This window comes from Mytilus californianus, unplaced genomic scaffold, assembly GCF_021869535.1.
Source record: "Mytilus californianus isolate M0D057914Y unplaced genomic scaffold, xbMytCali1.0.p SCAF_10, whole genome shotgun sequence".
In the NCBI taxonomy this organism is placed as follows: Eukaryota; Metazoa; Mollusca; class Bivalvia; order Mytilida; family Mytilidae; genus Mytilus; species Mytilus californianus.
Genome location: NW_026262582.1, coordinates 80,259,141 through 80,284,293, shown reverse-complemented (window position 1 = coordinate 80,284,293; position 25,153 = coordinate 80,259,141). Strand labels below are relative to the sequence as shown.

Sequence of the window (25,153 nt, the reverse complement as noted above, 5' to 3'; positions counted from 1 at the left end):
TGCAATCGTTATATCGTTTTGTTTCTGTTTTTAAAGGTCCACCAATAATTTTGTCAGCGAAGATAGTTAGAGAAAATGTCGTTACAATAACAGTCATTTTCTATTCCACCAGTGATATTCAAAGACCAGTTTGGTTTTTAATGTCAGAACCGATATTTGATACAACGGGGGTCAATGCAACACTCGATAATACAACTCTGTCATTACCAGTGTACAACCGAGCAATAACATGTAAAGGTTACGTTGCGAATTTGTCTATGGGAATCTCCAGAAATATGAAATATACTGTACTTCTAAAAAACGAATTTGGAGATACAAGAAAAACCTTCGAATTGCATTCAGGTAAGCTACGCATTTATCTACATTGTGAAATCTATAATCATCCTATTCTTATAATCAGTTCTAATGTATTTTACATTAAAAGACAAAGAAATTAAAATACTTCATAAATTACCATGTCATAAAAAAAGAAAGAAAAAAATCTTAGTTAAGTGGTATGGATGTCTTCCGCCAGATTGGATTGTAAAATAGCAGAACAAAATATGTCTACTTTTTTAATATGGTCAGCAGATTTCGAAGCCTGAATGCAATCGGGATAATACAAATTTTCATTTGAATGAACTAATTTATGTAACTTTCAGTTATAATTACTCAAATTGTTACAAAAGTAGAATATTTTTGCTTGATAGTAATTTTTTCCTTACTTTGCATATTAAGGAGAGGTAACTCAGAAAAGTATAATTTATGAAGGAATCTTGAGGAGATTTTTCTATTTTATGTTACAGCATGAAAAAACGAACGGCCACCCCTTTTTTGTTTGATACCCTGAAAGCATTTTATTAGAGCTGATATTTTTTGGTTTAATTCTTTAATTTAGTTGATCTTCTATTCGCAGTATATTGCATTTTCTCTGTATAATCAAAATGTGCCATTTTTTCTCAACCTGTAGTTTGAATCATTTTTGCTATATTTTTGAACATATATACTACATTCTGGTTATTCAATATTTGTACATGCACATAACGAGTTTCCGATGTTAAAATTCTCAATAACGAGGGGGAGGGGGCAGTAGTTGAGTGATATTCATATCTTGATCAACAATAGCCACCAAATCAAGACAACAATCAGAATATGCGGTATTCAATGAGTTCTTATAGAAGTAAGAACCGGTGCACACGCAAAGTAGGCTATCGTACTATGGATGGATCACCCGCTATACTAAACTGTGAGTGAGTAAGGATGTTGTAATCTTTTTTATTTTAAAGGTGACAAATTGAAAACAAATTTTTATTTCAAGTGAAACATTTAACCTTTCTAACTTATAGGCTATACTTAACAATCTTATCAATTATAAGCGGACAATCAAAAACCGTTAGTGCAAGACAAATTGACAAAACCCAGGAAAATTTTATCCAGTCTTGGCTATAGTTTGGTCCTTTTCAGCTTTAACAGCTATCCATAGTTTAAATGCACGTCCGAATTTTTATATTTTGGCACCACTGAAAAGACATTAACTAATGCGTATATGTGACATTAAGTTTGGTGCCTTTAGATTTGATAACAGCGTTCAAACGACAGCCCCGGAAGACACGACACATGTGTCAAACATGAAACTCATGTATAAGTATATATTTGCAGATCTGATAGTATCATTTGACTTCCGATTTTGGATTTTTGGATTATCAATCTTTGGTGTATTTCTAGTGGCAACGACAATGACCATTGCAATTCTTAGAGGAAGACAGTATCAAAGTGAGTATGTCATGGTGACAAAATTGAACTAATATGTTTATTCTAAACACTTTTTGTAGATGTTTAAATTTTGGCATTGACCATGGTCATGTTTTAGCAAACTGCTTATGAAGTCTTAACGCTAAATTCGTCTGAGCTGTTATTACTAGTAAATTAATTTTAGTCTTAAATAGCCGCTTTGATCTGAAGATACCATGAAAATATTTTCAAAGTTTAAGTTATTAATTTGGATAGTTTCTTAAGTGTTAATTATAATCGAACAAATTTATATTGATAATAATTTATTGTTTGGTCTTTTTAGACCTGTTGAATCATGCAAATGTCCCAATAATTTCAAACATAATTTTCTCGTTAATCATTTACGCGTTACTTATTATTTGAAATTGGGCGTTGAACTTATAGTAACCGCGAGGAGTCTTATATACTGGTTCTTTGTGTCTTTTATCTTGACTCGTTCTTTTGCGAAGAACTGATTTCAGGAGATAATAGAAAAATAAAAAGATGTCGTATGACTGACGACAACTATCTACATGAGACCACATGACGCTAAAACCTAAATAATTGAAAATCATGGATGAGAATATACGTACAAACGTTAGGACCTATAAGACCAAAATGATACTCGAATTAACACATAAGCAAATGCACAACTAGGTCAAACATCAAAATATAATACAGACAAATATTAGAATGATCAATAAGTAATGTCAATGGCATCCATCGCATGATTCAATGCATCAAAATCAAAATGTAGATATGCATATGCGCATTAAAAATTCCTGTTTTCAATTCGGCAGATTATTTTGCAAATATCAAAACTAAATTCTCTTTGTCTCTTTAAAAGTCATAGATTGGAGGACTAACCGTCTATCTCAAGAAAAGTTGGCCAGTTGATATTTCCCACAAGTACACAATGGTATAACCAATTCGAATTGATAAACCATCAGTGTATTTCGAACAAAAATGTACACTCGTAGTGGCCTTTTTCCTTGAAATATATTTTGTTTAATTATGAGCGTTTATGGTGCCGAGTTAAACGTATATGGTTTATTGCAAAAACACTTCTTTCTGCCTGGTTTATACTTTGTGTGATATATATATAACTTGGTGTAACATTCATCCGTGACCACAATGAACATACTTTTGGAAAAAAATCATAACAAATTTCAGTTTGTTAATTGTGTCACCTATTGAAAAAAAACCAACTGTAAAACGCAATATAGAAGTCCAAAAGCTTTTGTTTTTATGTCAACACAATTGTTTAAAAATATGTTTTTATATTTATAGTACAGTCGTTACATTTTCGCCTTTTAAATTTCTTTCATCTAACAGGTGTTGTTCATATTGTTGGTCCACTAGAACGATCACCAACTATTCCTATGCAAGTATCTTGATTAATTTGTATTACACATAGTCATAGAAGTTAATGTAACAGAAAAGTGAACAATTTGATAGCAAATCGAAAGGCCCGAAGTTTCTTAATTTGCAATTCGAAATTTGAATTTTTAAGTTTTTTAAGTTTTAAACTCGAAATTCGGAAAAATATACCTAAGTTAGAAGTGTCAAAATTCAAAAATAAAAAGACTGTTATGCTGGGTGCCTAAAATTTTCTGTTTTGTTTTTTAAACTGGCGGAGTCTTAGTGAAAGAAAGAGACGAAAGATACCAAAACATTCAAACTCGTAATTGAAAAATAAACTGACAACGCCATGAATAAAAAGAAAAAAAAGACCTTATGAGAAATAACAGTATTACGAAACACTACATAGAACACTAAAGACTGTGCAACACTAACCGCAACAAATACAGGGGTGATCTCGTATGCTTCTTGAAAGGTAATCAGATCTTTCTGCTTGTGTTGCTCATGAAATCATTGCAATACAAATTATCCTTTCAATCTTAGAGCGGTACTTACGTATTACACAAAAAGAAAAAATGAAAACGTTGATAATACGAAATAAAGATATCACTACAAAATATCTTTAAAACACCACTTTAATGTTACAAAATACACAGTTAAAATATAAAAGATTGTCTACATTAAATTCCATGTTATTTAATTTATATCAAAATAAGGAGATGAGCCATGATTAGTCGGGATGCTATCCAATTTAGACAAAATGACGTAGTTGTTAGCAACTATAGGCCAACGTACGAAATTCATCAATGAGCAAAACCCAAACCGCATAAAAAGCCCCGACATAACAAAACGTTAAAAAACTCAAACAAGAAAATCAATGGCTTGATTTATGAACTAAAAAACAAAACGAAAAAGAAAAGTAATTTACAGCAAAAAAAAAGAAAAAATGACAACTATTGAAATACGGGATCCCAAATTGGGACAGACACATGTAATATGTCGTGGGGTTAAAAAGTTTGCGGGCGCCGAACCCTCATGTCACGAGTTGCATCTTAAAATTGTTGTAAGAAAAATTATAAGGTCTGAAATAGGAATATTAATACAACACAAACTGATTGCATTCTGAATCCATTATATAATTCTATGAAAACGTATTTTTCTATTCATTATATCAATACTTTCAGTTATCATTCAGCCCCAGAATCACTGGATGACGACCATGTATATGAAAGAACGAATCCCCAATATTTAGAGCTATTGGAAATTCCACAGGAACGTCATTATTCTGATATAAAGGAAGAAGAGGATGAACTTCAACTGAGTCGGAATGATGATGGGGATGATTATGAAGAAATCCATTGACAAAAAGAAATACATTTGTGACATTTATAATAATTGACCCGTTTATTTGCAGTTATTATGATTATTTGATTATATACACATATATAAAAATGTCTTATTTTTTATTTATCAAATAAGTTTTCAAATTACAACTTCTCTAACAGAGTATTATCACTTTTATTTCCACTTTATTAATGCAAGTTAATTTTCAGGTATTTCAAATAAGGCTGAAATAGCGTCATGCATTTGATATTAATGCTGTCGCGTGAGAGACCAAAATTATCATTATGAGCGAATCGAAATATGAGAAATTTAACATGGTTTCAAAAGAAGGAGGATTTGATATTTGAACATCATAATCATCAAACTTTATTCGCAATTTACAGAGCATTGTTAAGTACATCAATTTGAGTAGAGTGATGCTGGTTGGTGTACCTTTTATTCTGTCTAAAAGTTTTTTAATTGTTTTTGATATATTAAAGGAAAATGAAAGATATACGGATATTGGTTAGTTGAGATGTCCAGAAACAATTTTGCTGCACCGTTATGTCCCTTTGGTGATGCTCGAGGCCGAATAATTTGAAAATAAAAAAATCATTTGAAATTGTTGTGCTGATACAAAAAGGGGAAAAAGCATAGTCAAAGCTGGACAAGGAACCTGAGCTTTGCATCAGGGTGATGTATTCCTCAATTTGAAATAATTTCCCTCATATTTTTAACTACAAATTTCAATAACACATTATCCGAAGTTTCATTTTGGTACCGCAGTACTGGCAACTGGGTTGGTGACACCCTCGGGGACTTACAGTTTACCAGAAGAGGTATTCATCCAGTGGCAGTGATAGCATTAACGGCACCACTTTTACTGCATCAGATGCGTATTTCGACAATTAATTTCTCTTCAGTGATAATCAACAGAGGAACCAACTCAGTGTTAGTAATACCTTAAACGGTATCAATTAAATTGAGGATTGTACAGGTATATTCCTCTGACCTTATGGTCAGATTTTCAAATATTTATCCCGAGCACCGCTCAAGAGGTATTCATTGATGAAATATTTGTGTGGTGAAATTGCTACCGATAATGTTATTACTACCACTGTGTCGAAACTTCCGCTGGTGTTTTAGTTTAAATCGAAGATCCGTAGAAAGCACTCTGGTATTAGGATGAAACTACACACATAGGTTATTGATTTTGGTTTCAACAAAGTCAATTATGTTCAATATACATAGTTGAATTCGTGTTCTGGTTGGGCAATACGAAATAATTTTTGTCTGTTGCTCAACAATATGATTCGTCGACAGGATAAGCGTTTCTTGCTATACATGCATTGCCCATCATGCGAATCTATGCTCAGTGAAAATTGAACAATTGGGAAAAGGATAAAAACGGTAAAATTACTGATCAGACGACTTTACTGGTATCCAAAAATGTAAGTTCTCGATAATATGTCGATATATATTATATGTGTCGGTCAACCAATTTATTACCATGACCATAAAACATATATAATGTCTATATCAGTAGTTCGTCCTCATAACTCCATTGGGACGTTTTGTGTAAGAAGCACACACCTGTTAATGTGAACATGAACGAGAGAAACCTATTGATTGATCATGAGATATATAAACACCATACGACGGAGCACAGGGTATTTACTGCTGAGAAATGGGAATGTCGTAATGAAAATTTGAAATCATCACGTTTGTCATAGATTTTAGTTTGAAGGTGTCAGTCTGTGTCAATATCTAGGAAAAACATAAGGATTTAAAGCAGACTTTTTACTTTCAGCAATAACGTTTAACTTTTATAAAGTTCATTGTGAAATATGAGATGTGAGTACTCATTGAATGGTTGGTTATTTAACAACAGGTTATCATCAGTACATCTGAAAGTGAAATTTAAGAATTTGCAAGACATTTTTTCCACGAAGATTTATCAAGAGGTATACTATTAATATCCTTTCAATTCTCTTTACGCTACATTAATGATAAAAGTGTATTGCCATACTTCAATTTGAATAACAGATAACACAAATACAGTCAGATATGTTGAATATCTTGATTAACATCTAGAAACTGATAGTTAGGATTAGTTTACAACTAAACTAAGCTGCAGGATACACTTAAATTTGGTTATGTCATCAGGCACTATCTATTTGTTTATATCCGCATTTCAGCAGTACATGCATTTGTAGAGGGTAATTGCTTACACAGGAATAATTGAAATAAGGGTTCACAATAATAAAGTTCAAGTGACGGATTTGAAAGTTGTGCGGAATTCATTTTGAATTCGTTGATTATTATGCAATAGCCGTGTTGCAGATGACCACATTATGTCCCCATTTCGTGGACACAATCATATTCCTCCTTTTTTGCTTTTAACACAATAGAATACAACATATTGCTTGAGTGGTTCAAACTAGCCATGACAATAGAAACTGATGCCGTAAGATATGCAGCAACTTCATACATTTTCATAGCATCTTTGGTCATCTCTGTTTTTTCAGAGTTGTTACATTTGCTTTTTCTTGTAAAACTCACAGTGCTTGTTTTTTTGCTTGGTGCCTGTTAATCCTCATGAAAAAAACTTTGGACAAGATTTCAGATTTTAAAATTAAGATTAACCGATTGCTTCTAAATTGATTAAGGGTAAGTTTTGAACAACATGCTTTAACGTATCCGCTACCATATGCTGTGCTACCACCTGTTATGACTCAAATAATTGAAAAAGAGAGGCGAAAGATCCCAAGGGACATTCAAACTCATACGAAAATAAACGTACAACGCCATGGCTAAAAAAGAACAACAGACATTCAATAGTACACAAAACACAGCATAGAAAACTAAAGACAGACAAACACAAACCCCATCAAAACCTGGAGGTGATCTCAGGTGCTCCGGATGCAGATTCTGCTCCACATGTGGCACCCGTCGTTTTGAAAGAATAATTCAACGTGTGTCATTTAGTAGAACATTTAACTGTCTTGAAAATGTAGTTAAACACCAGATTACTATTGTAGGGATTATTTTGCTTTATTCAATTCTTTTTATGCAGGACTACTGTCATTCTTCTGATTTAGATTTAGTCTCCTAACCTAATCAGTGCTAGTTGCTAGCTATTCCGCAGTCTATTTGTGGTTCATTTTGTTCACCTAAGGTAAATAGAAAATAATTAAATAAATGATGGTAGTCACTACAAAGTAACCTCATTCTGAAATGTCTAGTTTGTATTTAAATTTGACAGAAGTTTGAACTAACAATCTGAAAAGTATAAATTTTGTCTGAAATTGGCGTATCACATTCCTATTTTTGTTTTTTTTTCTCAACACATTCTGAACATTTTGAATAAGTCATAAAAAATTATAAATTTTTGGCTGATTTTAACAAATAGTTGATATTCAAAAGGGAGTTGATGCACTTTCTCATAATTTTGGCCCTAAAAATTTGACAACTGTGATGATATTGTAAAATTTGATGAAATCATATATCTAAAGGTCCAACTGCTACATGTCAAAAAGGATTTTTAAATAATGCGTCACAACTAGTGCCTTTATGACGTCATAAATATAGACGAATTACATCAGAACATTTTTGTGCATAACTTGGAAATATTTATGAATAAAGGCAACAGTAGTATACCGCTGTTCAATAGTCATAAATCGATTAAGCAAAAACAAATCCGGGTCACAAAATAAAAACCGAGGGAAACACATCAACTATAAGAGGAAAACAACGGAACAACAGAAACACTAAACTGCTACAAAACAAACGCCAACATACTTACAACGGACTATTTCATAACTACTGCCATATTCCTGACTTAGTACAGGACATTTTAAGAAAAAATAGTGGTTTGAAGCTGGTTTTATGGCTAGTCAAACCTCCTGCTTATATGGCAATGTTCAAAAAACCGCTAAAATGACAACATCACTTGGCAGGAATACAGTACAAGTAAAAACGAAAGAACACTCAGGACAGATACATAAAGGAATAATATGATAGTACATTACAATATGCAAACCACAGAATAACAACGGACATCTTCCCTTAATTTACGAAAGTACACCAGTACACCAAAATAGAACTATGAACTGTGCATCGCACGAATGCATCAACGCCAGAAAAAGTGACGTCACATGTAATTTAAAAAAAATAGAATATGAAATTGGGATTAAGTTTTCAATGGTGTTATTTATGTATTTTCTAACCATTACAAGAATATTAATATGGAATTGTGATAGTAATGGTGTAATTATCTGTATTATCTAACCATGTCGTTTTTTTTTTCAAAATCAAATTGTGTAAAAACAAATAAATCCTGTGCATATAGTTGCTTTAAACTATAAATCATATAAATGAACTAGCTGATTAATTATATTAACTTTTGCATACGTATAGAAAATAAGAATAGAAATCGAACCACAAGCGATAAGACATAACACAATATCCAACCAGACTTACAAAAGACACATCATACATGTAACTAGAACAGGAATGTAGGATTTATAAATACCGAGACACGTCTAATAGAAATGCGAATTCACACTCGGCAAAACAGTCATATACGGGAATAGGTAACGTTCGGTACTTAGCAGACCAAACGACGTAGATGGTAAACCACAATATAAGACGAGGTAAAAATGTCGTTAGTTAGTTTAGACACAGACACATCGTATAGATCAACCCATTCATGATGGTGTCCATAAAATTTTCAGAGTGTCATTTTTAGTCATTCCTCCTCAGTTTTCCGAAAAAATCAACAACGGTGCCACCCCTCACCCCAACACATCTTTACCGAAGTATTCTTTACATATCATTTCTATACTTTTGAACCAAAATTCCAATGGTCGAAGGTGGCGCCACATATGAAAGGTCGAAAAGGGTAACATTTTTTTTATAATACGGACTAAAATGAAATCTTTTAACTCTTTCAGGCTGTGCTAAATCTGTTAAGACCCATTTCATAATAATTGAAAAAAGTAATGCAACGTAAATCATTGAGCACAACATTTGACTTTTTTGAACACCAGATTATTATTATAGGTTATTTTTTTTTATTTATGTTACAGTTTTCTGTATGCAGAACTATTGTTTTTGATTGTATGTCAGTATTTTTATTTATGTCAGGTGTTATCATAATAATGATTCTTTTTCTTCTGATTCATTCTTTTCTGCAACTAAGTTTTCCTTACTTATTAATGCTTGGTACCTACCTGTTTGAGAGTCTGTTGGTTGTTCATTTTCTCCACCTAAAGTAGAAATAAAATAAATAAATAAATTAAGGTAGTCACTGCAAAATTTCCACATTCTGAAATGACTGATTTTTGTAGAACTTGACAGAAGTTTGTCTTAACAACCTGAAAATATGGATTTTGTCTGAAATATCGTATCTTCCTCCTTTTTTTTTAATTTTCTCAACACATTCTTAACATTTTGAATAGGTCTTAAAAAAGTCTAAAAAATTTGAGCGGATTTTCACAAATTATTGATATGCAAAATGAGTTGATTCAGTAACTTATAATTTTGGTCCTAAAAACTCTGACGATTTTTAACTGCAATAATGTTGTTAAATATGATGAAATCATATATTTAGATATTCATTTTTTCAAGTAAGAATAATTTTCAACAACTACATAATTAGTGGTGTCTTTGTGCCGTCATAAATATAGAAGAATTACGTTAGAACGATTTTTTGCATCATTTGGCAACATTTCAACAATTTTCCAAAAAATAAACAGTGACGCCACTCCTTGTCCACTTATACTTTTTCTTAAGTATTCTTTACATAACATATTCCTTACTTTTCAAGCAAAATTTCTAATTGGCGAGGGGTGGCGCCACATGAAACCATTTAAAAAGGTTGAAAAGGTTAACATTTTTATGATAAGAACTCAAATGAACTCTTTGAACTCTTTCAGGCTTTCCTTCCACCTGTATGACTCAAAAAAATAAATGAAAATGTAATGCAACGTAAGCCATTAAGCAAAACATTTGACTGCCTTGAAAAATGAAGTTAAACACCACATTATCATTATTGTTTTTTTTTGCTTTATGTAATAGTAATCTGTATAAAGAACTATTGTTTTTGATTGTATGTCAGTATTTTTATTTATGTCAGGTGTTATAATTCTTTTTCTTCTGATACATTCTTTTCTGCCATTAAGTTCTCCTTACTTATTAATGTTTGGTTCCTAGATGTTTGAGAGTCTGTTGGTTGTTCATTTTCCCCACCTTAAGTAAAAATAAAATAAAAAAATAAGATGGTCACGGCAAATTTACCACATTCTGAAATGACTGATTTGCTCTGAATTTGACAGAAGTTTGCTTGAACAACCTAAAAGTATGCATTTTATCTGAAATCGTTGTATCACATTCCTTTTTTTTTATTCTCAACACATTCTGAACATTCGGAATAATTCTAATAAAAATCTCACATATTTTGACTGATTTTCAAAAATCACTCATATTCAAAATGAGTTGATCCACTAGCTCATAATTTTGGTCCTAAAACTCTGACGATTTTTAACTGCGATAATGTTGTTAAATTTGACGAAATCAAATATTTAAATATCCATTTTTTCAAGTAAGAATAATTTTCAACAACTACATAATTAGTGGTGTCTTTGTGCCGTCATAAATATAGAAGAATTACGTTAGAACGATGGTTTGCGTCATTTGGCAACATTTGAACAATTTTCCAAAAAATAAACAGTGACGCCACTCCTTGTCCACTAATATTTCCACTAATATCTTTTCTTAAGTATTCTTTACATAACATATTCTTTATTTTTCAAGCAAAATTTCTAATTGGCGAGGGGTGGCGCCACATATGAAATCATTTAAAAGGTTGAAAAGGGTAACATTTTTTATGATAATAAAACTAAGAATGGAAATGGGGAATATGTCAAAGAGACAACAACCCGCCCAAAGAGCAGACAACAGCCGAAGGCCACCAATGGGTCTTCAATGCAGCGAGAAAATTCCGCACCTGGAGGTGGTCCTCAGCTGGCCGCTAACTAAAATTGTGTGCTAGTTCAGTGAAATGGACGTCACACTAAACTCCAAAACATATACATGAACTAAAATTAAAAAGACATACTAGACTAACAAAGGCCAGAGGCTCCTGACTTGGGACAGGCGCAAAAATGCGGCGGGAGTAAACATGTTTTGTGAGATCTCAACCCTCCCCCTTTACCTCTAGCCAATGTAGAATAAAGAAACACATAGCAATACGCACAGTAAAACTCAGTTTAAAAGAAGTCCGAGTCCGATGTCAGAATAGGTAACAAAAGAAACTAAGCAAAATGACAATGATACATAAATGATTAAAGGACTACTAGCAGTTACTGACATGCCAACTCCAGACCTCAATTAAACTGATTGAAAGATTATGTCTTCATCATATGAAAATTAAGTACAATCCCTCCCGTTAGGGGTTTAGTATCATACCATTATAAAATATATGAGAAGAACATAACCCGTATCATGCCAACAACTGCTTTTAGAATAAATGTGTTTATTTCCCGATGCAAAGACCCTATGAGTGAATCAATATTAATACCAAAATATACAATCCTTAATGACTTGACAACAGTATCGTAACTATATCCTTTCCGAATAAGTCTGTTTAAAGGTTTGGTTAGCTTTTGAGGTGAATGCCGACAGTTTAGTGGTTTGTTAAGAATATTACCATAAAATATTGGATGTGAAATACCTGAACGTATAAGATGTCTGCATGTTGATTTATATTTACGAATGATGTCCTTGTACCGATGATAAAATTTAGTAAATGTTTTGACTAGTTTGTGATATCGAAAACCCTGGTGTAATAATTTTTCAGTAATACAGAGATTTCTTTCGTTGAAATCAAATACGTTGTTTCATATACGAGCGAATCGAACAAGTTGAGATAAATAAACACGATAAGATGGGGACAAGGGAACGTCACCATCTAAAAATAGATAATTAACAATAGAAAATGAAAAATCATCTAAGAACTCAAATAAACTCTTTGAACTCTTTCATAATTTTCTTCCACCTGTATCAGGGGACTCGGTGGCCGAGTGGTCTAAGTAGTTACTACTATAATCACAAGCCAGTCAACACTGAGGTTGTGAGTTCGAACCCCGCTCGTGCGGCTGCACTCGACTCCAATCTTAATTGACTAGGATTTTCAGTTTTCCTATCGAAGGTCGGTGGTTTTCTCCAGGCACTCCGGCTTTCTCCACAAATAAAAACTGTCCGCCACGAAAAAGCCCAAAAGCGGTGCTTAAAAGTGGCGTTAAAACACCAAAAAATCAAAAATCAATCCACTTGTATGACTCAAAATAATAAATGAAAAAGTAATGCAACGTAAGTCATGGAGCAGAACACGACTGTCTTGAAAAATAAAGTTAAACACCACATTTCCATTATTGTTTTTTTTTTGCTTTATGTAATAGTTTTCTGTATGCAGAACTATTGTTTTTGATAGTATATCAGTAATTTTATTTATGTCAGGTGTTATACTTCTTTTTCTTCTGATACATTCTTTTCTGCCATTAATTTCTCCTTACTTATTAATGATTGGTTCCTAGATGTTTGAGAGTCTGTTGGTTGTTCAATTACTACACCTAGAGTAAAAATAAAATAGAAAAATAAGGTAGTCACCGCAAATTTACCACATTCTGAAATGAGTTATTTGCTTCTGAATTTGACAGAAGTTTGCCTTAACAATCTAAAAGTATGGATTTTGTCTGAAATCGTTGTATCACATTCCTATTTTTTTTTTATATTTTCTCAACATATTCTGAACATTCGGAATAATTCTAATAATAATCTCACATATTTTCACAGATGTTCAGAAATCATCATATTCAAAATGAGTTGATTCATTAGCTCATAATTTTGGTCCTAAAACTCTGACGATTTTCAACTGCGATAATGTTGTTAAATTTGACGAAATTATATATTTTAATATCCATTTTTTTTAAGTTAGAATAATTTTCAACAACTACATCAACTAGTGGTGTCATTGTGCCGTCATAAGTATAGAAGAATTACGTTAGAACGATGTTTTGCATCATTTGTCAACATTTGAACATTAGAACAATTTTCCAAAAAATTAACAGTGACGCCACTCCTTGTCCACTAATATTTTTTCTTAAGTATTCTTTACATAACATATTCTTTACTTTTCAAGCAAAATTTCTAATTGGTAAGGGGTGGCGCCAAATATGAAACCATTTAAAAAGGTTGAAAAGGGTAACATTTTTTAAGATAAGAACACAAATAAACTCTTTGAACTCTTTCAGGCTTTTCTTCAACCTGTATGAGGGGACTCGGTGGCCGAGTGGTCTAAGTAGTTACTACTGTAATCACTAGCCAGTCAACACTGAGGTTGTGAGTTCGAACCTCGCTCGTGCGGATGCACTCGACTCCAGTCTTGATTGACTAGATAAAGGCAACAGTAGTATACCGCCGTTCGAAACTCATAAATCGATAGAGATAAAAACAAATCCCGGTTACAAACTAAAACTGAGGGAAACGCATCAAATATAAGAGGAAAACAACGACACAACAAAAACACAACATTAAAATGTAACACACACAGAAACGAACTATAGTATAACAATGGCCATTTTCCTGACTTGGTACAGGACATTTTAAGAAAAAAATCGTGGGTTGAACCTGGTTTTGTGGCATACCAAACCTCCCGCTTTTATGGCAACGTCAAACACAACACCAAAACGACAACATCACATGACAGGACCACAATACAAATAAATGGGAGAACATATAGGACAAAGAAACACACGGATAATAGCTAGCAGAAGGTACTAGGCTTAAAATTCAATACGCCAGACGCGCGTCTCGTCCACACAAGACCAACCAGTGACGCCCAGATAAAAAAAGTTCGAAAGCCAAAACAAGTACAAAGCTGAAGAGCACCGAGGACCAAAACTTCCAAAAAGTTGCGCCTAACACGGCCAGGATTTTCTGACTGGGACAAGAACATCCTTATTATTTAGAATAATTTATAATTTTGCAAACAGTAAATATTATAAAATGACTATATAATAGATATACATGATAAAACCAAAGTGGGGACTAACTACAGAATAAAAACGGTACATTACATAAAACAACTTAATCCAACATATAAAAATACACAGCCGAGTTAGCTAAAGCCTCAACGCACAAAGTGACGTAACATTTGACTAGGATTGTCAGTTTCCTTATCGACGGTCGGTGGTTTTCTCCGGGCACTCCGGCTTCCTCCACCAATAAAAATTGTCTGTCACGAAATAGCACAAAAGCAGTGCTTAAAAGTGGCGTTAAAACACCAAAAAATCAAAAATCAAAATCCACCTGTATGACTCAAAATAATAAATGAAAAAGTAATGCAACGTAAGTCATTGAGCAGAACAATTGACTGTCTTGAAAAATGAAGTTAAACACCACATTATCATTATTGTTTTTTTTTGGCTTTATGTAATAGTTTTCTGTATAAATAACTATTGTTTTTGATTGTATGTCAGTATTTTTATTTATGTCAGGTGTTATAATTCTTTTTCTTCTGATACATTCTTTTCTGCCATTAAGTTGTTCTTACTTATTAATGACTGGTTCCTAAATGTTTGAGAGTCTGTTGGTTGTTCATTTTCTCCACCTAAAGTAAAAATAAAATAGAAAAATAAGTTAGTCACCGCAAATTTATCACATTTTGAAATGACTGATTTGCTTCCGCATTTGACAGAAGTTTGCCATAACAACCTAAACGTAAGATTTGTCTGAAATTGTCGTATCCCATTCCTATTTCTTTTTTTTTCTCAACACATTCTGAACATTTGGAATAATTCTAATAAAAATCTCACATATTTTCTCTGATTTTTACAAATCCTTGATATTCAAAATGAGTTGATTCACTAGCTCATAATTTTGGTCCTAAAACTCTGACGATTTTTAACTGCAATTATGTTGGTAAATTTGACGAAATCATATATTTAGATATCCATTTTTTCAAGTAAGAATAATTTATTTTCTCAACAACTACATAATTAGTGGTGTCTTTGTGCAGTCGTAAATATAGAAGCATTACGTTAGAACGATTTTTTGCATCATTTGGCAACATTTCAACAATTTTCCAAAAAATTAACAATGACGCCACTCCTTGTCCACTAATATTTTTTCTTTAGAATTCTTTACATAACATATTCTTTACTATTCAAGCAAAATGTCTAATTGGCGAGGGGTGGCGCCACATATGAAAACATTTAAAAAGGTTGAAAAGAGTGACAATTTTTATGATAAGAACTCAAATGAACTCTTTGAACTCTTTTAGGTGTTTCTTCCACCTGTATGACTCAAAATAATAAATGAAAAATTAATGCAAAGTAAGTCATTGAGCAGAACATTTGAATGTCTTGAAAAATGAAGTTAAACACCACATTATCACTATTTTTTTTTTTGGCTGTATGTAATAGTTTTCTGTATGCAGAACTATTGCTTTTGATTGTATATCAGTATTTTTATTTATGTCAGGTGTTAAATTCTTTTTCTTCTGATACATTCTTTTCTGCCATTAAGTTGTTCTTACTTATTAATGATTGGTTCCTAGATGTTTGAGAGTCTTTTGGTTGTTCATTTTCTCCACCTAAAGTAAAAATAAAATAGAAAAATAAGTTAGTCACCGCAAATTTATCACATTTTGAAATGACTGATTTGCTTCCGCATTTGGCAGAAGTTTGCCATAACAACCTAAACGTAAGATTTGTCTGAAATTGTCGTATCCCATTCCTATTTCTTTTGTCATTTTATCAACACATTCTGAACATTTGGAATAAATCTAATAAAAATCTCACATATTTTCTCTGATTTTTACAAATCCCTGATATTCAAAATGAGTTGATTCACTAGCTCATAATTTTGGTCCTAAAACTCTGACGATTTTAACTGCGATTATGTTGGTAAATTTGCTGAAATCATATATTAAGATATCCATTTTTTCAAGTAAGAATAATTTATTTTCTCAACAACTACATAATTAGTGGTGTCTTTGTGCAGTCGTAAATATAGAAGCATTATGTTAGAACGATTTTTTGCATCATATGGCAACATTTCAACAATTTTCCAAAAAATTAACAATGACGCCACTTCTTGTCCACTAATATTTTTTCTTAAGAATTCTTTACATAACATATTCTTTACTATTCAAGCAAAATTTCTAATTGGCGATTGGTGGCGCCACATATGAAACCATTTGAAAGGGTTGAAAAGGGTAAAATTTTTTATGATAAGAACTCAAATGAACTCTTTTAGGTTCTTCTTCCACCTGTATGACTCAAAATAAATGAAAAACTAATGCAAAGTAAGTCATTGAGCAGAACATTTGAATGTCTTGAAAAATGTAGTTAAACACCACCTTATCATTTTTTTTTTGCTGTATGTAATAGTTTTCTGTATGCAGAACTATTGCTTTTGATTGTATATCAGTATTTTTATTTATGTCAGGTGTTATAATTCTTTTTCTTCTGATACATTCTTTTCTGCCATTAAGTTGTTCTTACTTATTAATGATTGGTTCCTAGATGTTTGAGAGTCTGTTGATTGTTCATTTTCCCCACCTATAGTAAAAATAGAATAGAAAAATAAGTTGGTCACGGCAAATTTATCACATTTTGAAATGACTGATTTGCTTCCGCATTTGACAGAAGTTTGCCATAACAACCTAAACGTAAGATGTGTCTGAAATTGTCGTATCCCATTCCTATTTCTTTTTTATTTTCTCAACACATTCTGAACATTTAAAATAATTCTAATAAAAATCTCACATATTTTCTCTGATTTTTACAAATCCTTTATATTCAAAATGAGTTGATTCACTAGCTCATAATTTTGGTCCTAAAACTCTGACGATTTTTAACTGCGATTATGTTGTTAAATTTGATGAAATCATATATTTAGATATCCATTTTTTCAAGTAAGAATAATTTTCAACAACTACATAATTAGTGGTGTCTTTGTGCCGTCATAAATATAGAAGAATTACGTTAGAACGATTGTTTTGCATCATTTAGCAACATTTTAAAAATGTTATAAAAAAAAAACAGTGACGCCACTCCTTGTCTACTAGTATTTTGTACTAATAATTTTTCTTAAGTATTCTTTACATAACATATTCTTTACTATTCAAGCAAAAAATGACGATTTTTAACTGCGATAATGTGGTAAAATTTGATAAAATCATATGTTAAAATATCCTATTGTTTCAGGTAAAAAATGTTTTCAACAATTGCGTCATTAGGAGTGTCTTTGTTACGTCATACTGAAGTATTCTTTACATACAATATTCTTTACTTTTCAACCAAAATTTCAATTGGGCGAAGGTGGCACCACATGCAAAATCATTAAAATAAGTCGAAAAGAGTAACATTTTGTTAGAAAAAGGAACAACACGAAATCGTTTCATTCTTTCAGACTGTGCTACAACCTGTTATGAATCATCAAATGATAATTGAAAGAGTAATGTAACGTATGTCATTTAGCAGAACATTTGAATGGCTTGAAAATATAGTTAAACACCAAATTATTATTGGAGTGTGTATTTTGCTTTATTTAACAATTTCCTGTATGGAGAACTACTGTAGTTTATTGTATTTCTGTATTTTTCTTTATGTTAGATGTTATCATTCTTCATCTTCTGATTTATTCTTTTCTGTCACTGGGTTCTCCTTACTCAATAATTGTTCGTTTCTAGTTGTTTCACAGTCTGTTGTTTGTTCATTTTGTTTACCTAACGTAAGAATAAATAAAGGAGTAAATGATGGTAGTCACTGTAAAGTTACAACATTCTGAAATGACTGAACTGTGTCTTAATTTGACAGAAGTTTGTCTTAACAACCTGAAAAGTATGAATTAGGTCTGAAATTGTCGTTTCACATCCCTAATTTTTATTAAACATTCTTAACATTCAGAAAATATTTGAAAAGTTCTAAAAAATTGACTGATTTTCTCAAACCACTAATATTCAAAAGGAGTTGATTCACTAACTCATAATTTAGGCCACTAAAATCTGACAACTTTTGACTGTGATAATGATGAACTCATATGTTTAAATGTCCAATTGTTTCAGGTATAAAATATTTTCAACAATTGCGTCATTAGTTGCGTCTTTGTGACGTCATTAATATAGACGGATTACAATAGATCGATTTTGTATGCGTCATATTGTAACATTTATGACAATTTTCTGAAAAATTAACACTGGTGCCACCCCTCGCTCACTAATATTTTTCCTGAGGTATACTTTACATAACATATTCTTAACTTTACAACGAAAAGTACAATGCCAGAAGGGTTGCACTACATATGAGATCACTAAAAAAGGTTGAAAAGGATAACACATTTTTCTATAAGAAGGACTAAAATGAAATCATTTTACTCTTTCCTGTGTTTTCACCTGTATGACTCATCAAATAACAAACGAAACAGTAAGGCAACGAGTGTCATTGAGCAGAACATTTGACTGACTTGAAAATGAGGTTTAACACCAGATTATTATTGAAGGGTGTATTTTGTAAATTGACAATTTTTTGTATGCCGAACTATTTTTCTTCATTGTATGTCAGTATTTTCTTTATGTCAGGTGTCATCATTCTTTTTCTGGTTTATTCTTTTCTGTCCTTAAGTTCTCCTTACTTAATAATTGGTTGTTGCTAGCTGTTTCGCAGTTTGTCGGTTATTCATTTTGTTCACCTCACGTAAATAGAAAATAAATAAATAAATGATAGTAGTCACTGTAAAGTAACCCTTTTCTGAAATGACTGATTTGAGTCTGAATTTTACAGAAGTTTGTTTATAACAACCTGAAAAGTATGAATTAAGTCTGAAATTTTCGTTTCACATTTTTATAAAATTTTCTGAACACATTCTGAACATTCTGAATAAGTCATAAAAAATCTAAAAAAAAATTAGATTGATATCTAAAAAGAGTTGATTCACTAACTCATAATTGTGACTTTGATAATGTTTTACTGTAATAATTTCGTAAAATTTGATGAAATCATATGTTTTAATTTCGTATTGTTTCAGGTAAAAATGTTTTTCAACAGTTGCGTCATTAGTTGTGTCTTTGTGACGTCATTGAATATTCGAATCACGTTACAACGATTTGTTTGGATAATTTGGCAACATTTGTCTTAAAAAGTAACAGTGGCGCCACCCCTCTCTCACTTATATCTTTGCTGAAATATCCTTTACATACCATATTATTCACTTTTCAACCAAAATCTCAATGAGCGAGGGATAGCGCCACAAATGTTATCATTGAAAATGGAATATGAAGACGTAACATAAACCACAAATGATCATCTAGTGTAACAGTAGTTTATGTCCTTAGAAATTCATATTGAATATACAAAAAAGAAGATTCCTGAACTCGAGACTGTGTCAGCCGCTATGCTGAACAAACTATAAAAAAAGTCCCGAAAGATAATAGATAATAATCGTTAAATATAAAAATTAGACGACGCCATTTTCAAATGTATGTTACCAGTCCAAACAGAGACGCTTAGTATCACTAACCCGATTTCTAATTGTAACTGTGAAACTCGTGTAATATTGACGTCAGTCGTTCTTCCGTTGAATCCTTTGTACTCGTTTTTGATGTACGTATAATACGAGAATTATAGGTTCATATCAAAATGAATTTTTTTGTCTGAGAAAAGTCATTATGACTACAATGAGTCGTTAAAATGTACATTGTTTGCAGAAAACTTATTTCAAATGGGATAGCACCTCATAAATTTTACGAAAATGTTGTTTACCGAGACAGGAAATTTATATACGATTAGGGTAAACTTATTGATCTTTAAAATAAGTTTATTTTAATAGGTTATTTATTAAACGCTATAATCAGATCTTCGAATATTTTTTTATTGCTATTGATATTGATTTTGTTACCTGTAAGTTAAAATATCATTTTTATATACATATGCATATTCATGGCTATACAATCTGTTAATACCCGTTTCTTGGCATTGCACAAGGCTTTGTTTTTCGCGGACTGTGAATGACGTCTTTACACCAAAATCATTGGATGTCGGATGTGTACTCATTAATATTTTAGTCTTAAATGCATGTTTCTTTAATTGGTTGTTTTCTGGCTTTGAACTCGCTGTCAGGAACTGTGAGTACACTCATATCTGTACTTGGTATCTATCTGATGAGTTTGTTCTTATGTTGTACTTTACATCACTGTCTAAGGTTGGGGAGGGTTGGGTCCTTGAAACTAGTTTAACCCTACTACATTATGTATGTGCTTGTCCCAAGTCAGGAGCCTGCAGTTCAGTGGTTGTTGTTTTTTTGCTGTATATCATATTTGTTTTTCGTTCATTATTTTGCACCTAGATCACAAGGTTGTTAGTTTTCTCGTTTAAATTGTTATACATTTGTCATTTCGGGACCTTTTTATAATGACTATGCGATTTGGGTTTTACTCATTGTTGAATGCAGTACGTTGACCTATAGTTGTTAATTTCTGTGTCATTTGGTCTCTTGTGGAGAATCGTCTCATTGGTAATTAGTCCACATCTTCTTATTCTTATATTTAAAGTAAATACAAACCTTTTCTTGGAATCCAAAGTCCTAGTACAAACATAAAGGCCATGCTAACCCCAAAGATTATGAAAAATCCTTTATCTGAAAAAAAATTATAGTTAAAATCAAGCAAAATAATATAAAGCTGAAAATTATAAGCATTACATATTTCTTAAAGGCTGGTATAGAAGTTAGACTGATCATGTTAAAGATACTTGAATATTCAAGGGATATATAATGAGTGAGTCATTAGGTTTATTTGCTAAAAACGCTTTAGACACCTGAAATTACAGAAGGTGTCACTTTTATTTATTTTACTTTATCGACAGTATTGGCATATTAGCAACCACTATATATTAACTACTGAGGATGAAGATATAATATTTTCTTACTATGTTGTTTGATTGCTAGCTCATCCATAGATTCTAGCTTGATTGCAACATCTATTTAAATACTGAACAATTAAAATTAACAAGTTATGTTCTTTTTTTTTTATTAAATTTTTCAGAGTTATCCACTGCTGTAAATGCAATACCATTCAGATACGTAGCTTTCGATCAATTAAAATCTGTTCAGCCTTTTATTTAGACTCTTCAGTATTTTTGATTTACCTGTACACCATGTACAAATCAACAAAACTGAATTCTCTGAAATGCTAATGAATAGTACTGGGTTGACTGCCAGAAAACTGTAAGTACAATACCAACATTGCAATAAGAAAATATCTGAAAATTATCTTAAACTCTTAAGAAGACTAAATGTTTTAAGGTTTAGTCTTTTCATAATGACTTGTTCAGACTAAAACATTTTGCTAGTCATCTTGTTTGATATTACAATGTTCAAAAACTGCATAACGTTCTGTTCACTTTTCTCAAAGCTGTCAAGTTCTTAACTAAGAAATAGAATGCAAGAGTTTTCCCAATTGTTTTTTTTTAGAAACAAATTATAACAAACGTTATACAAATAGCTTATCGTAAGAGGCACAAATCATAGCAAATCAAGTAAATGCTAATTTTTCCATATTTTAGGGTTGGTTTTACAGGAAAAAATCTCATCTATTCTTTGTCATGAAAGAAAAATGTCTAAATTTCAAAATTTCACATTCGGTCAAGTTTCAGGGTTGGACAATTTTGCATGACCGATGGTCTTGATTTTGGTGCTGTCTTAGGATGAGATAAGAGTCAATTACCAATTCACTATTGCGTGATGTCTAAATACTTGATATAACTTATACATTGTAACTTGTAACACGACAGATGTCAACTCTGGAGCAGTATCTACCTTATCGTCTGCAGCACCTGAGTGACACCCTGTTTTTGTTGGTGTTCGTGTTGCTCAGTGTTTAGTTTTCTATATTGTGTTTTGTGTACTGTTGTTTGTATGTCTGTCTTTTTCTTTTTTAGCAATGGCGTTGTCAGTTCATTTTTCGACTCATGAGTTTGAATTTTCCTTTGGTATCTTTCGCCTCTATTGTGATTGAAAAAAAGTATTTTCGATCCACTGTTTGTATACGTTTGGAAGCAAATTGAGATCCTTTTCCTACCGACAGGCTCCTTTATTCAAAACATGCAGAGCTAATACAGGACTTTGTCCTGAAAAATCAAGAGAGGCTAGTTTTTTCCATTAACACTGCTCATTCTGAAATATAGATGACAGAATAATTCAACTTTTGGTTACAATATTAATCCTATCTTTCCCATCGAACACTACACGAAATCCCGGATTTGAAGAGGTATGCAAATGTTATGTAAATGTATTAAGAGACCGACATTTACATATATTTACAAACCGCTGCATTTAGTTTATCTTGTCTTTACATGCAGTAAATATCAACATTTCGTGTGCTATACCCTCCTATGGGCGGTTATGAGAGACCGCGGTTTATAAAATATATTAACACCTAATCAAACCATTTTAAAGTTTATAATTTGCATATATTTATGACCATCTCAAAACGTTCGCAAACATATGTATTTGTATACCTCTGCAAATGGAAATCTTTGTCATGTATTTTTCTATGATGTAAATTTATCCGCAAATGTGTTTCTTTGTCTAGGTAGCAAAGCATCATCATTCACATAGTTTTATAGGGGTTATAAAGTGTAAGATGCAGCTTCATTTGCCTGGTATGTAAACCAATTTAAAACGAGAACTTTATAGAGGGGTGTAAAGCATCATTTCCTTTAATCTGCAGAGACCTGTCAAATGTATTGTTAAGCAATATTTTTGTTAGTCTTTATAGTCGACTGAAATGTATGTCAAATCAGAACATATCAAAAGCCTTTGAACATATTCCTAAATGTATGGTAAATACATAGATTTGCAGACAATTTGTTTAATTAAGAAATGTGGTCAAATGATAATATCCATGACATGTGTAAATATATTGGGCATATGTAACTTTGAATACATATGCAAAGAAATGATAAAGAAAGATATTTCAGACAGCTAGAAATGTATGTGTAAATATATTGGGCATATGTAACTTTGAATATGTATGCAAAGATATTATAAAGAAAGATATTTAAGACAGCTAGAAATGAATGGTAAATAGTTATATTTGCTTTTAATTTGCTGATATATTTGAAAGGTGCAGATTATATGGACAAATATTGCCATAGCTTTACTGGTCAAGCTATGATATGACAAATATAGCTGCTTTGGGATTGGTTTTGGCATATTGGTTATATCATTTATTATACATGTATTTTAATAATTTCGTTTTAATAAAAAAAAAAAAAAATCGGGTCTACAAAATCGGTTCTTGATCTCTTCTCTATTTGATGCACTGCGTGAATTTCGTTATCCATCAAAATCTTCTATTCTCGGGAAGTTATGATGGTTCATTCGCATAGCATAAAACGATCGTTTCCTTTGAGTATCTCTTTGAAACTTTTGAATTGCACGAGTCATGATTCACTCTGTTTATAAAACATAGAATGTATTGTTTTAAAAAGAGACATATACTACAATATGTATTATATGTTACTGCAGATACATATATACTATATATATATATGTCTCTGGTTACTGTTAGAAATAATACACATATACAAATTAAGCCTATACAATACTAGATATGCGGCCTCAGTATCAAATTTAAAAATCGGTAACATTCGGAAGGTTATCGAGCGATTTATCAAGTTTTTATAGAAAGTCCAAGTTTCTGAAATAGTCTAGAAATATTCCTTCATCGGCAAATTAGTTGCCATATAATATTTGACACAAAACACATCTTGAGAGAATGTTTTTTTTTAAGAATCAGCTAGTTTGCACACATATATAAACGTTAAATCTATTGACGAATATTTGTAACATTTGTTTTCCTTATCCGTTAAGTCCAGTCACGAGATGTTGAACTCCGTGTGCTTCATGAAGCGTCCTCTGCAAAAACTTTCTTGTGTGTGAGAAAGAAAGTTAAAAATTACAAACAAAGAACCAGTGAGTCACGTGTCATAATTGACACACAATTTACCAATGAAATCAAACAAAATCGATAGATAATATCATTCCATCGACGAGATGTCGCCCTTCCTCCGATCAACGGTGTTTTTCAGCAGTTAAGTGTGACAATTATCACCTTTTACAGAAAGATCTGGTCCGAAAAGATCAATGGAAGACCACCGCTAGTATCAATATTCATCAATATAATAAGACACAAATAATTATCATTTCTTTATGATTTATAAAATGTCTTAAAACAATGCTCCCGTTGTCATTTGATTGTGTTGTTTTTAAATACGCAAAACTAAAATAAGTTATCGAACTATCAGTCCTTCGATATCTCATTTACCGCCTATTTTATTCCAAAATTTTTCAGTTTTCATATGTACTTTAACAGGAATCGTTTTTTTTTTCTATCATGATCAAATAAGTTGTTTTTTTTGGGTTTTTTTTTCTCTTTGCAATAATTGCATTAAACATATACTTTGCACACATTTCAATTGAAATAACATTGAAACAAGATTGAAGGTTATATAAGTCACAAAATTGATGTGACGAAGTAAATTTGTTTTAACATAATTCAAGAAGATTTGTAAACGACAAAATACATATTACACTAATGTTAATAGGGGCTCGTATCATGGAAAACCTATCTTTTAAAAATATAAGGCAATTG

At 31.8% G+C, this 25,153-nt stretch overlaps 1 long non-coding RNA gene across 1 annotated transcript in view; it reads left to right on the top strand.

Annotated features, from left to right (window-relative positions):
- The first annotated feature begins 237 nt into the window (after positions 1–237).
- The window catches only part of LOC127718633 (uncharacterized), an 83,143-nt gene continuing 58,227 nt past the window's right edge, over positions 238–25,153 (top strand). Inside the window, exon 1 of the long non-coding RNA XR_007989950.1 lies at positions 238–342. This is a non-coding gene — a long non-coding RNA (uncharacterized LOC127718633). The remainder of the gene's footprint in view (positions 343–25,153) is intronic.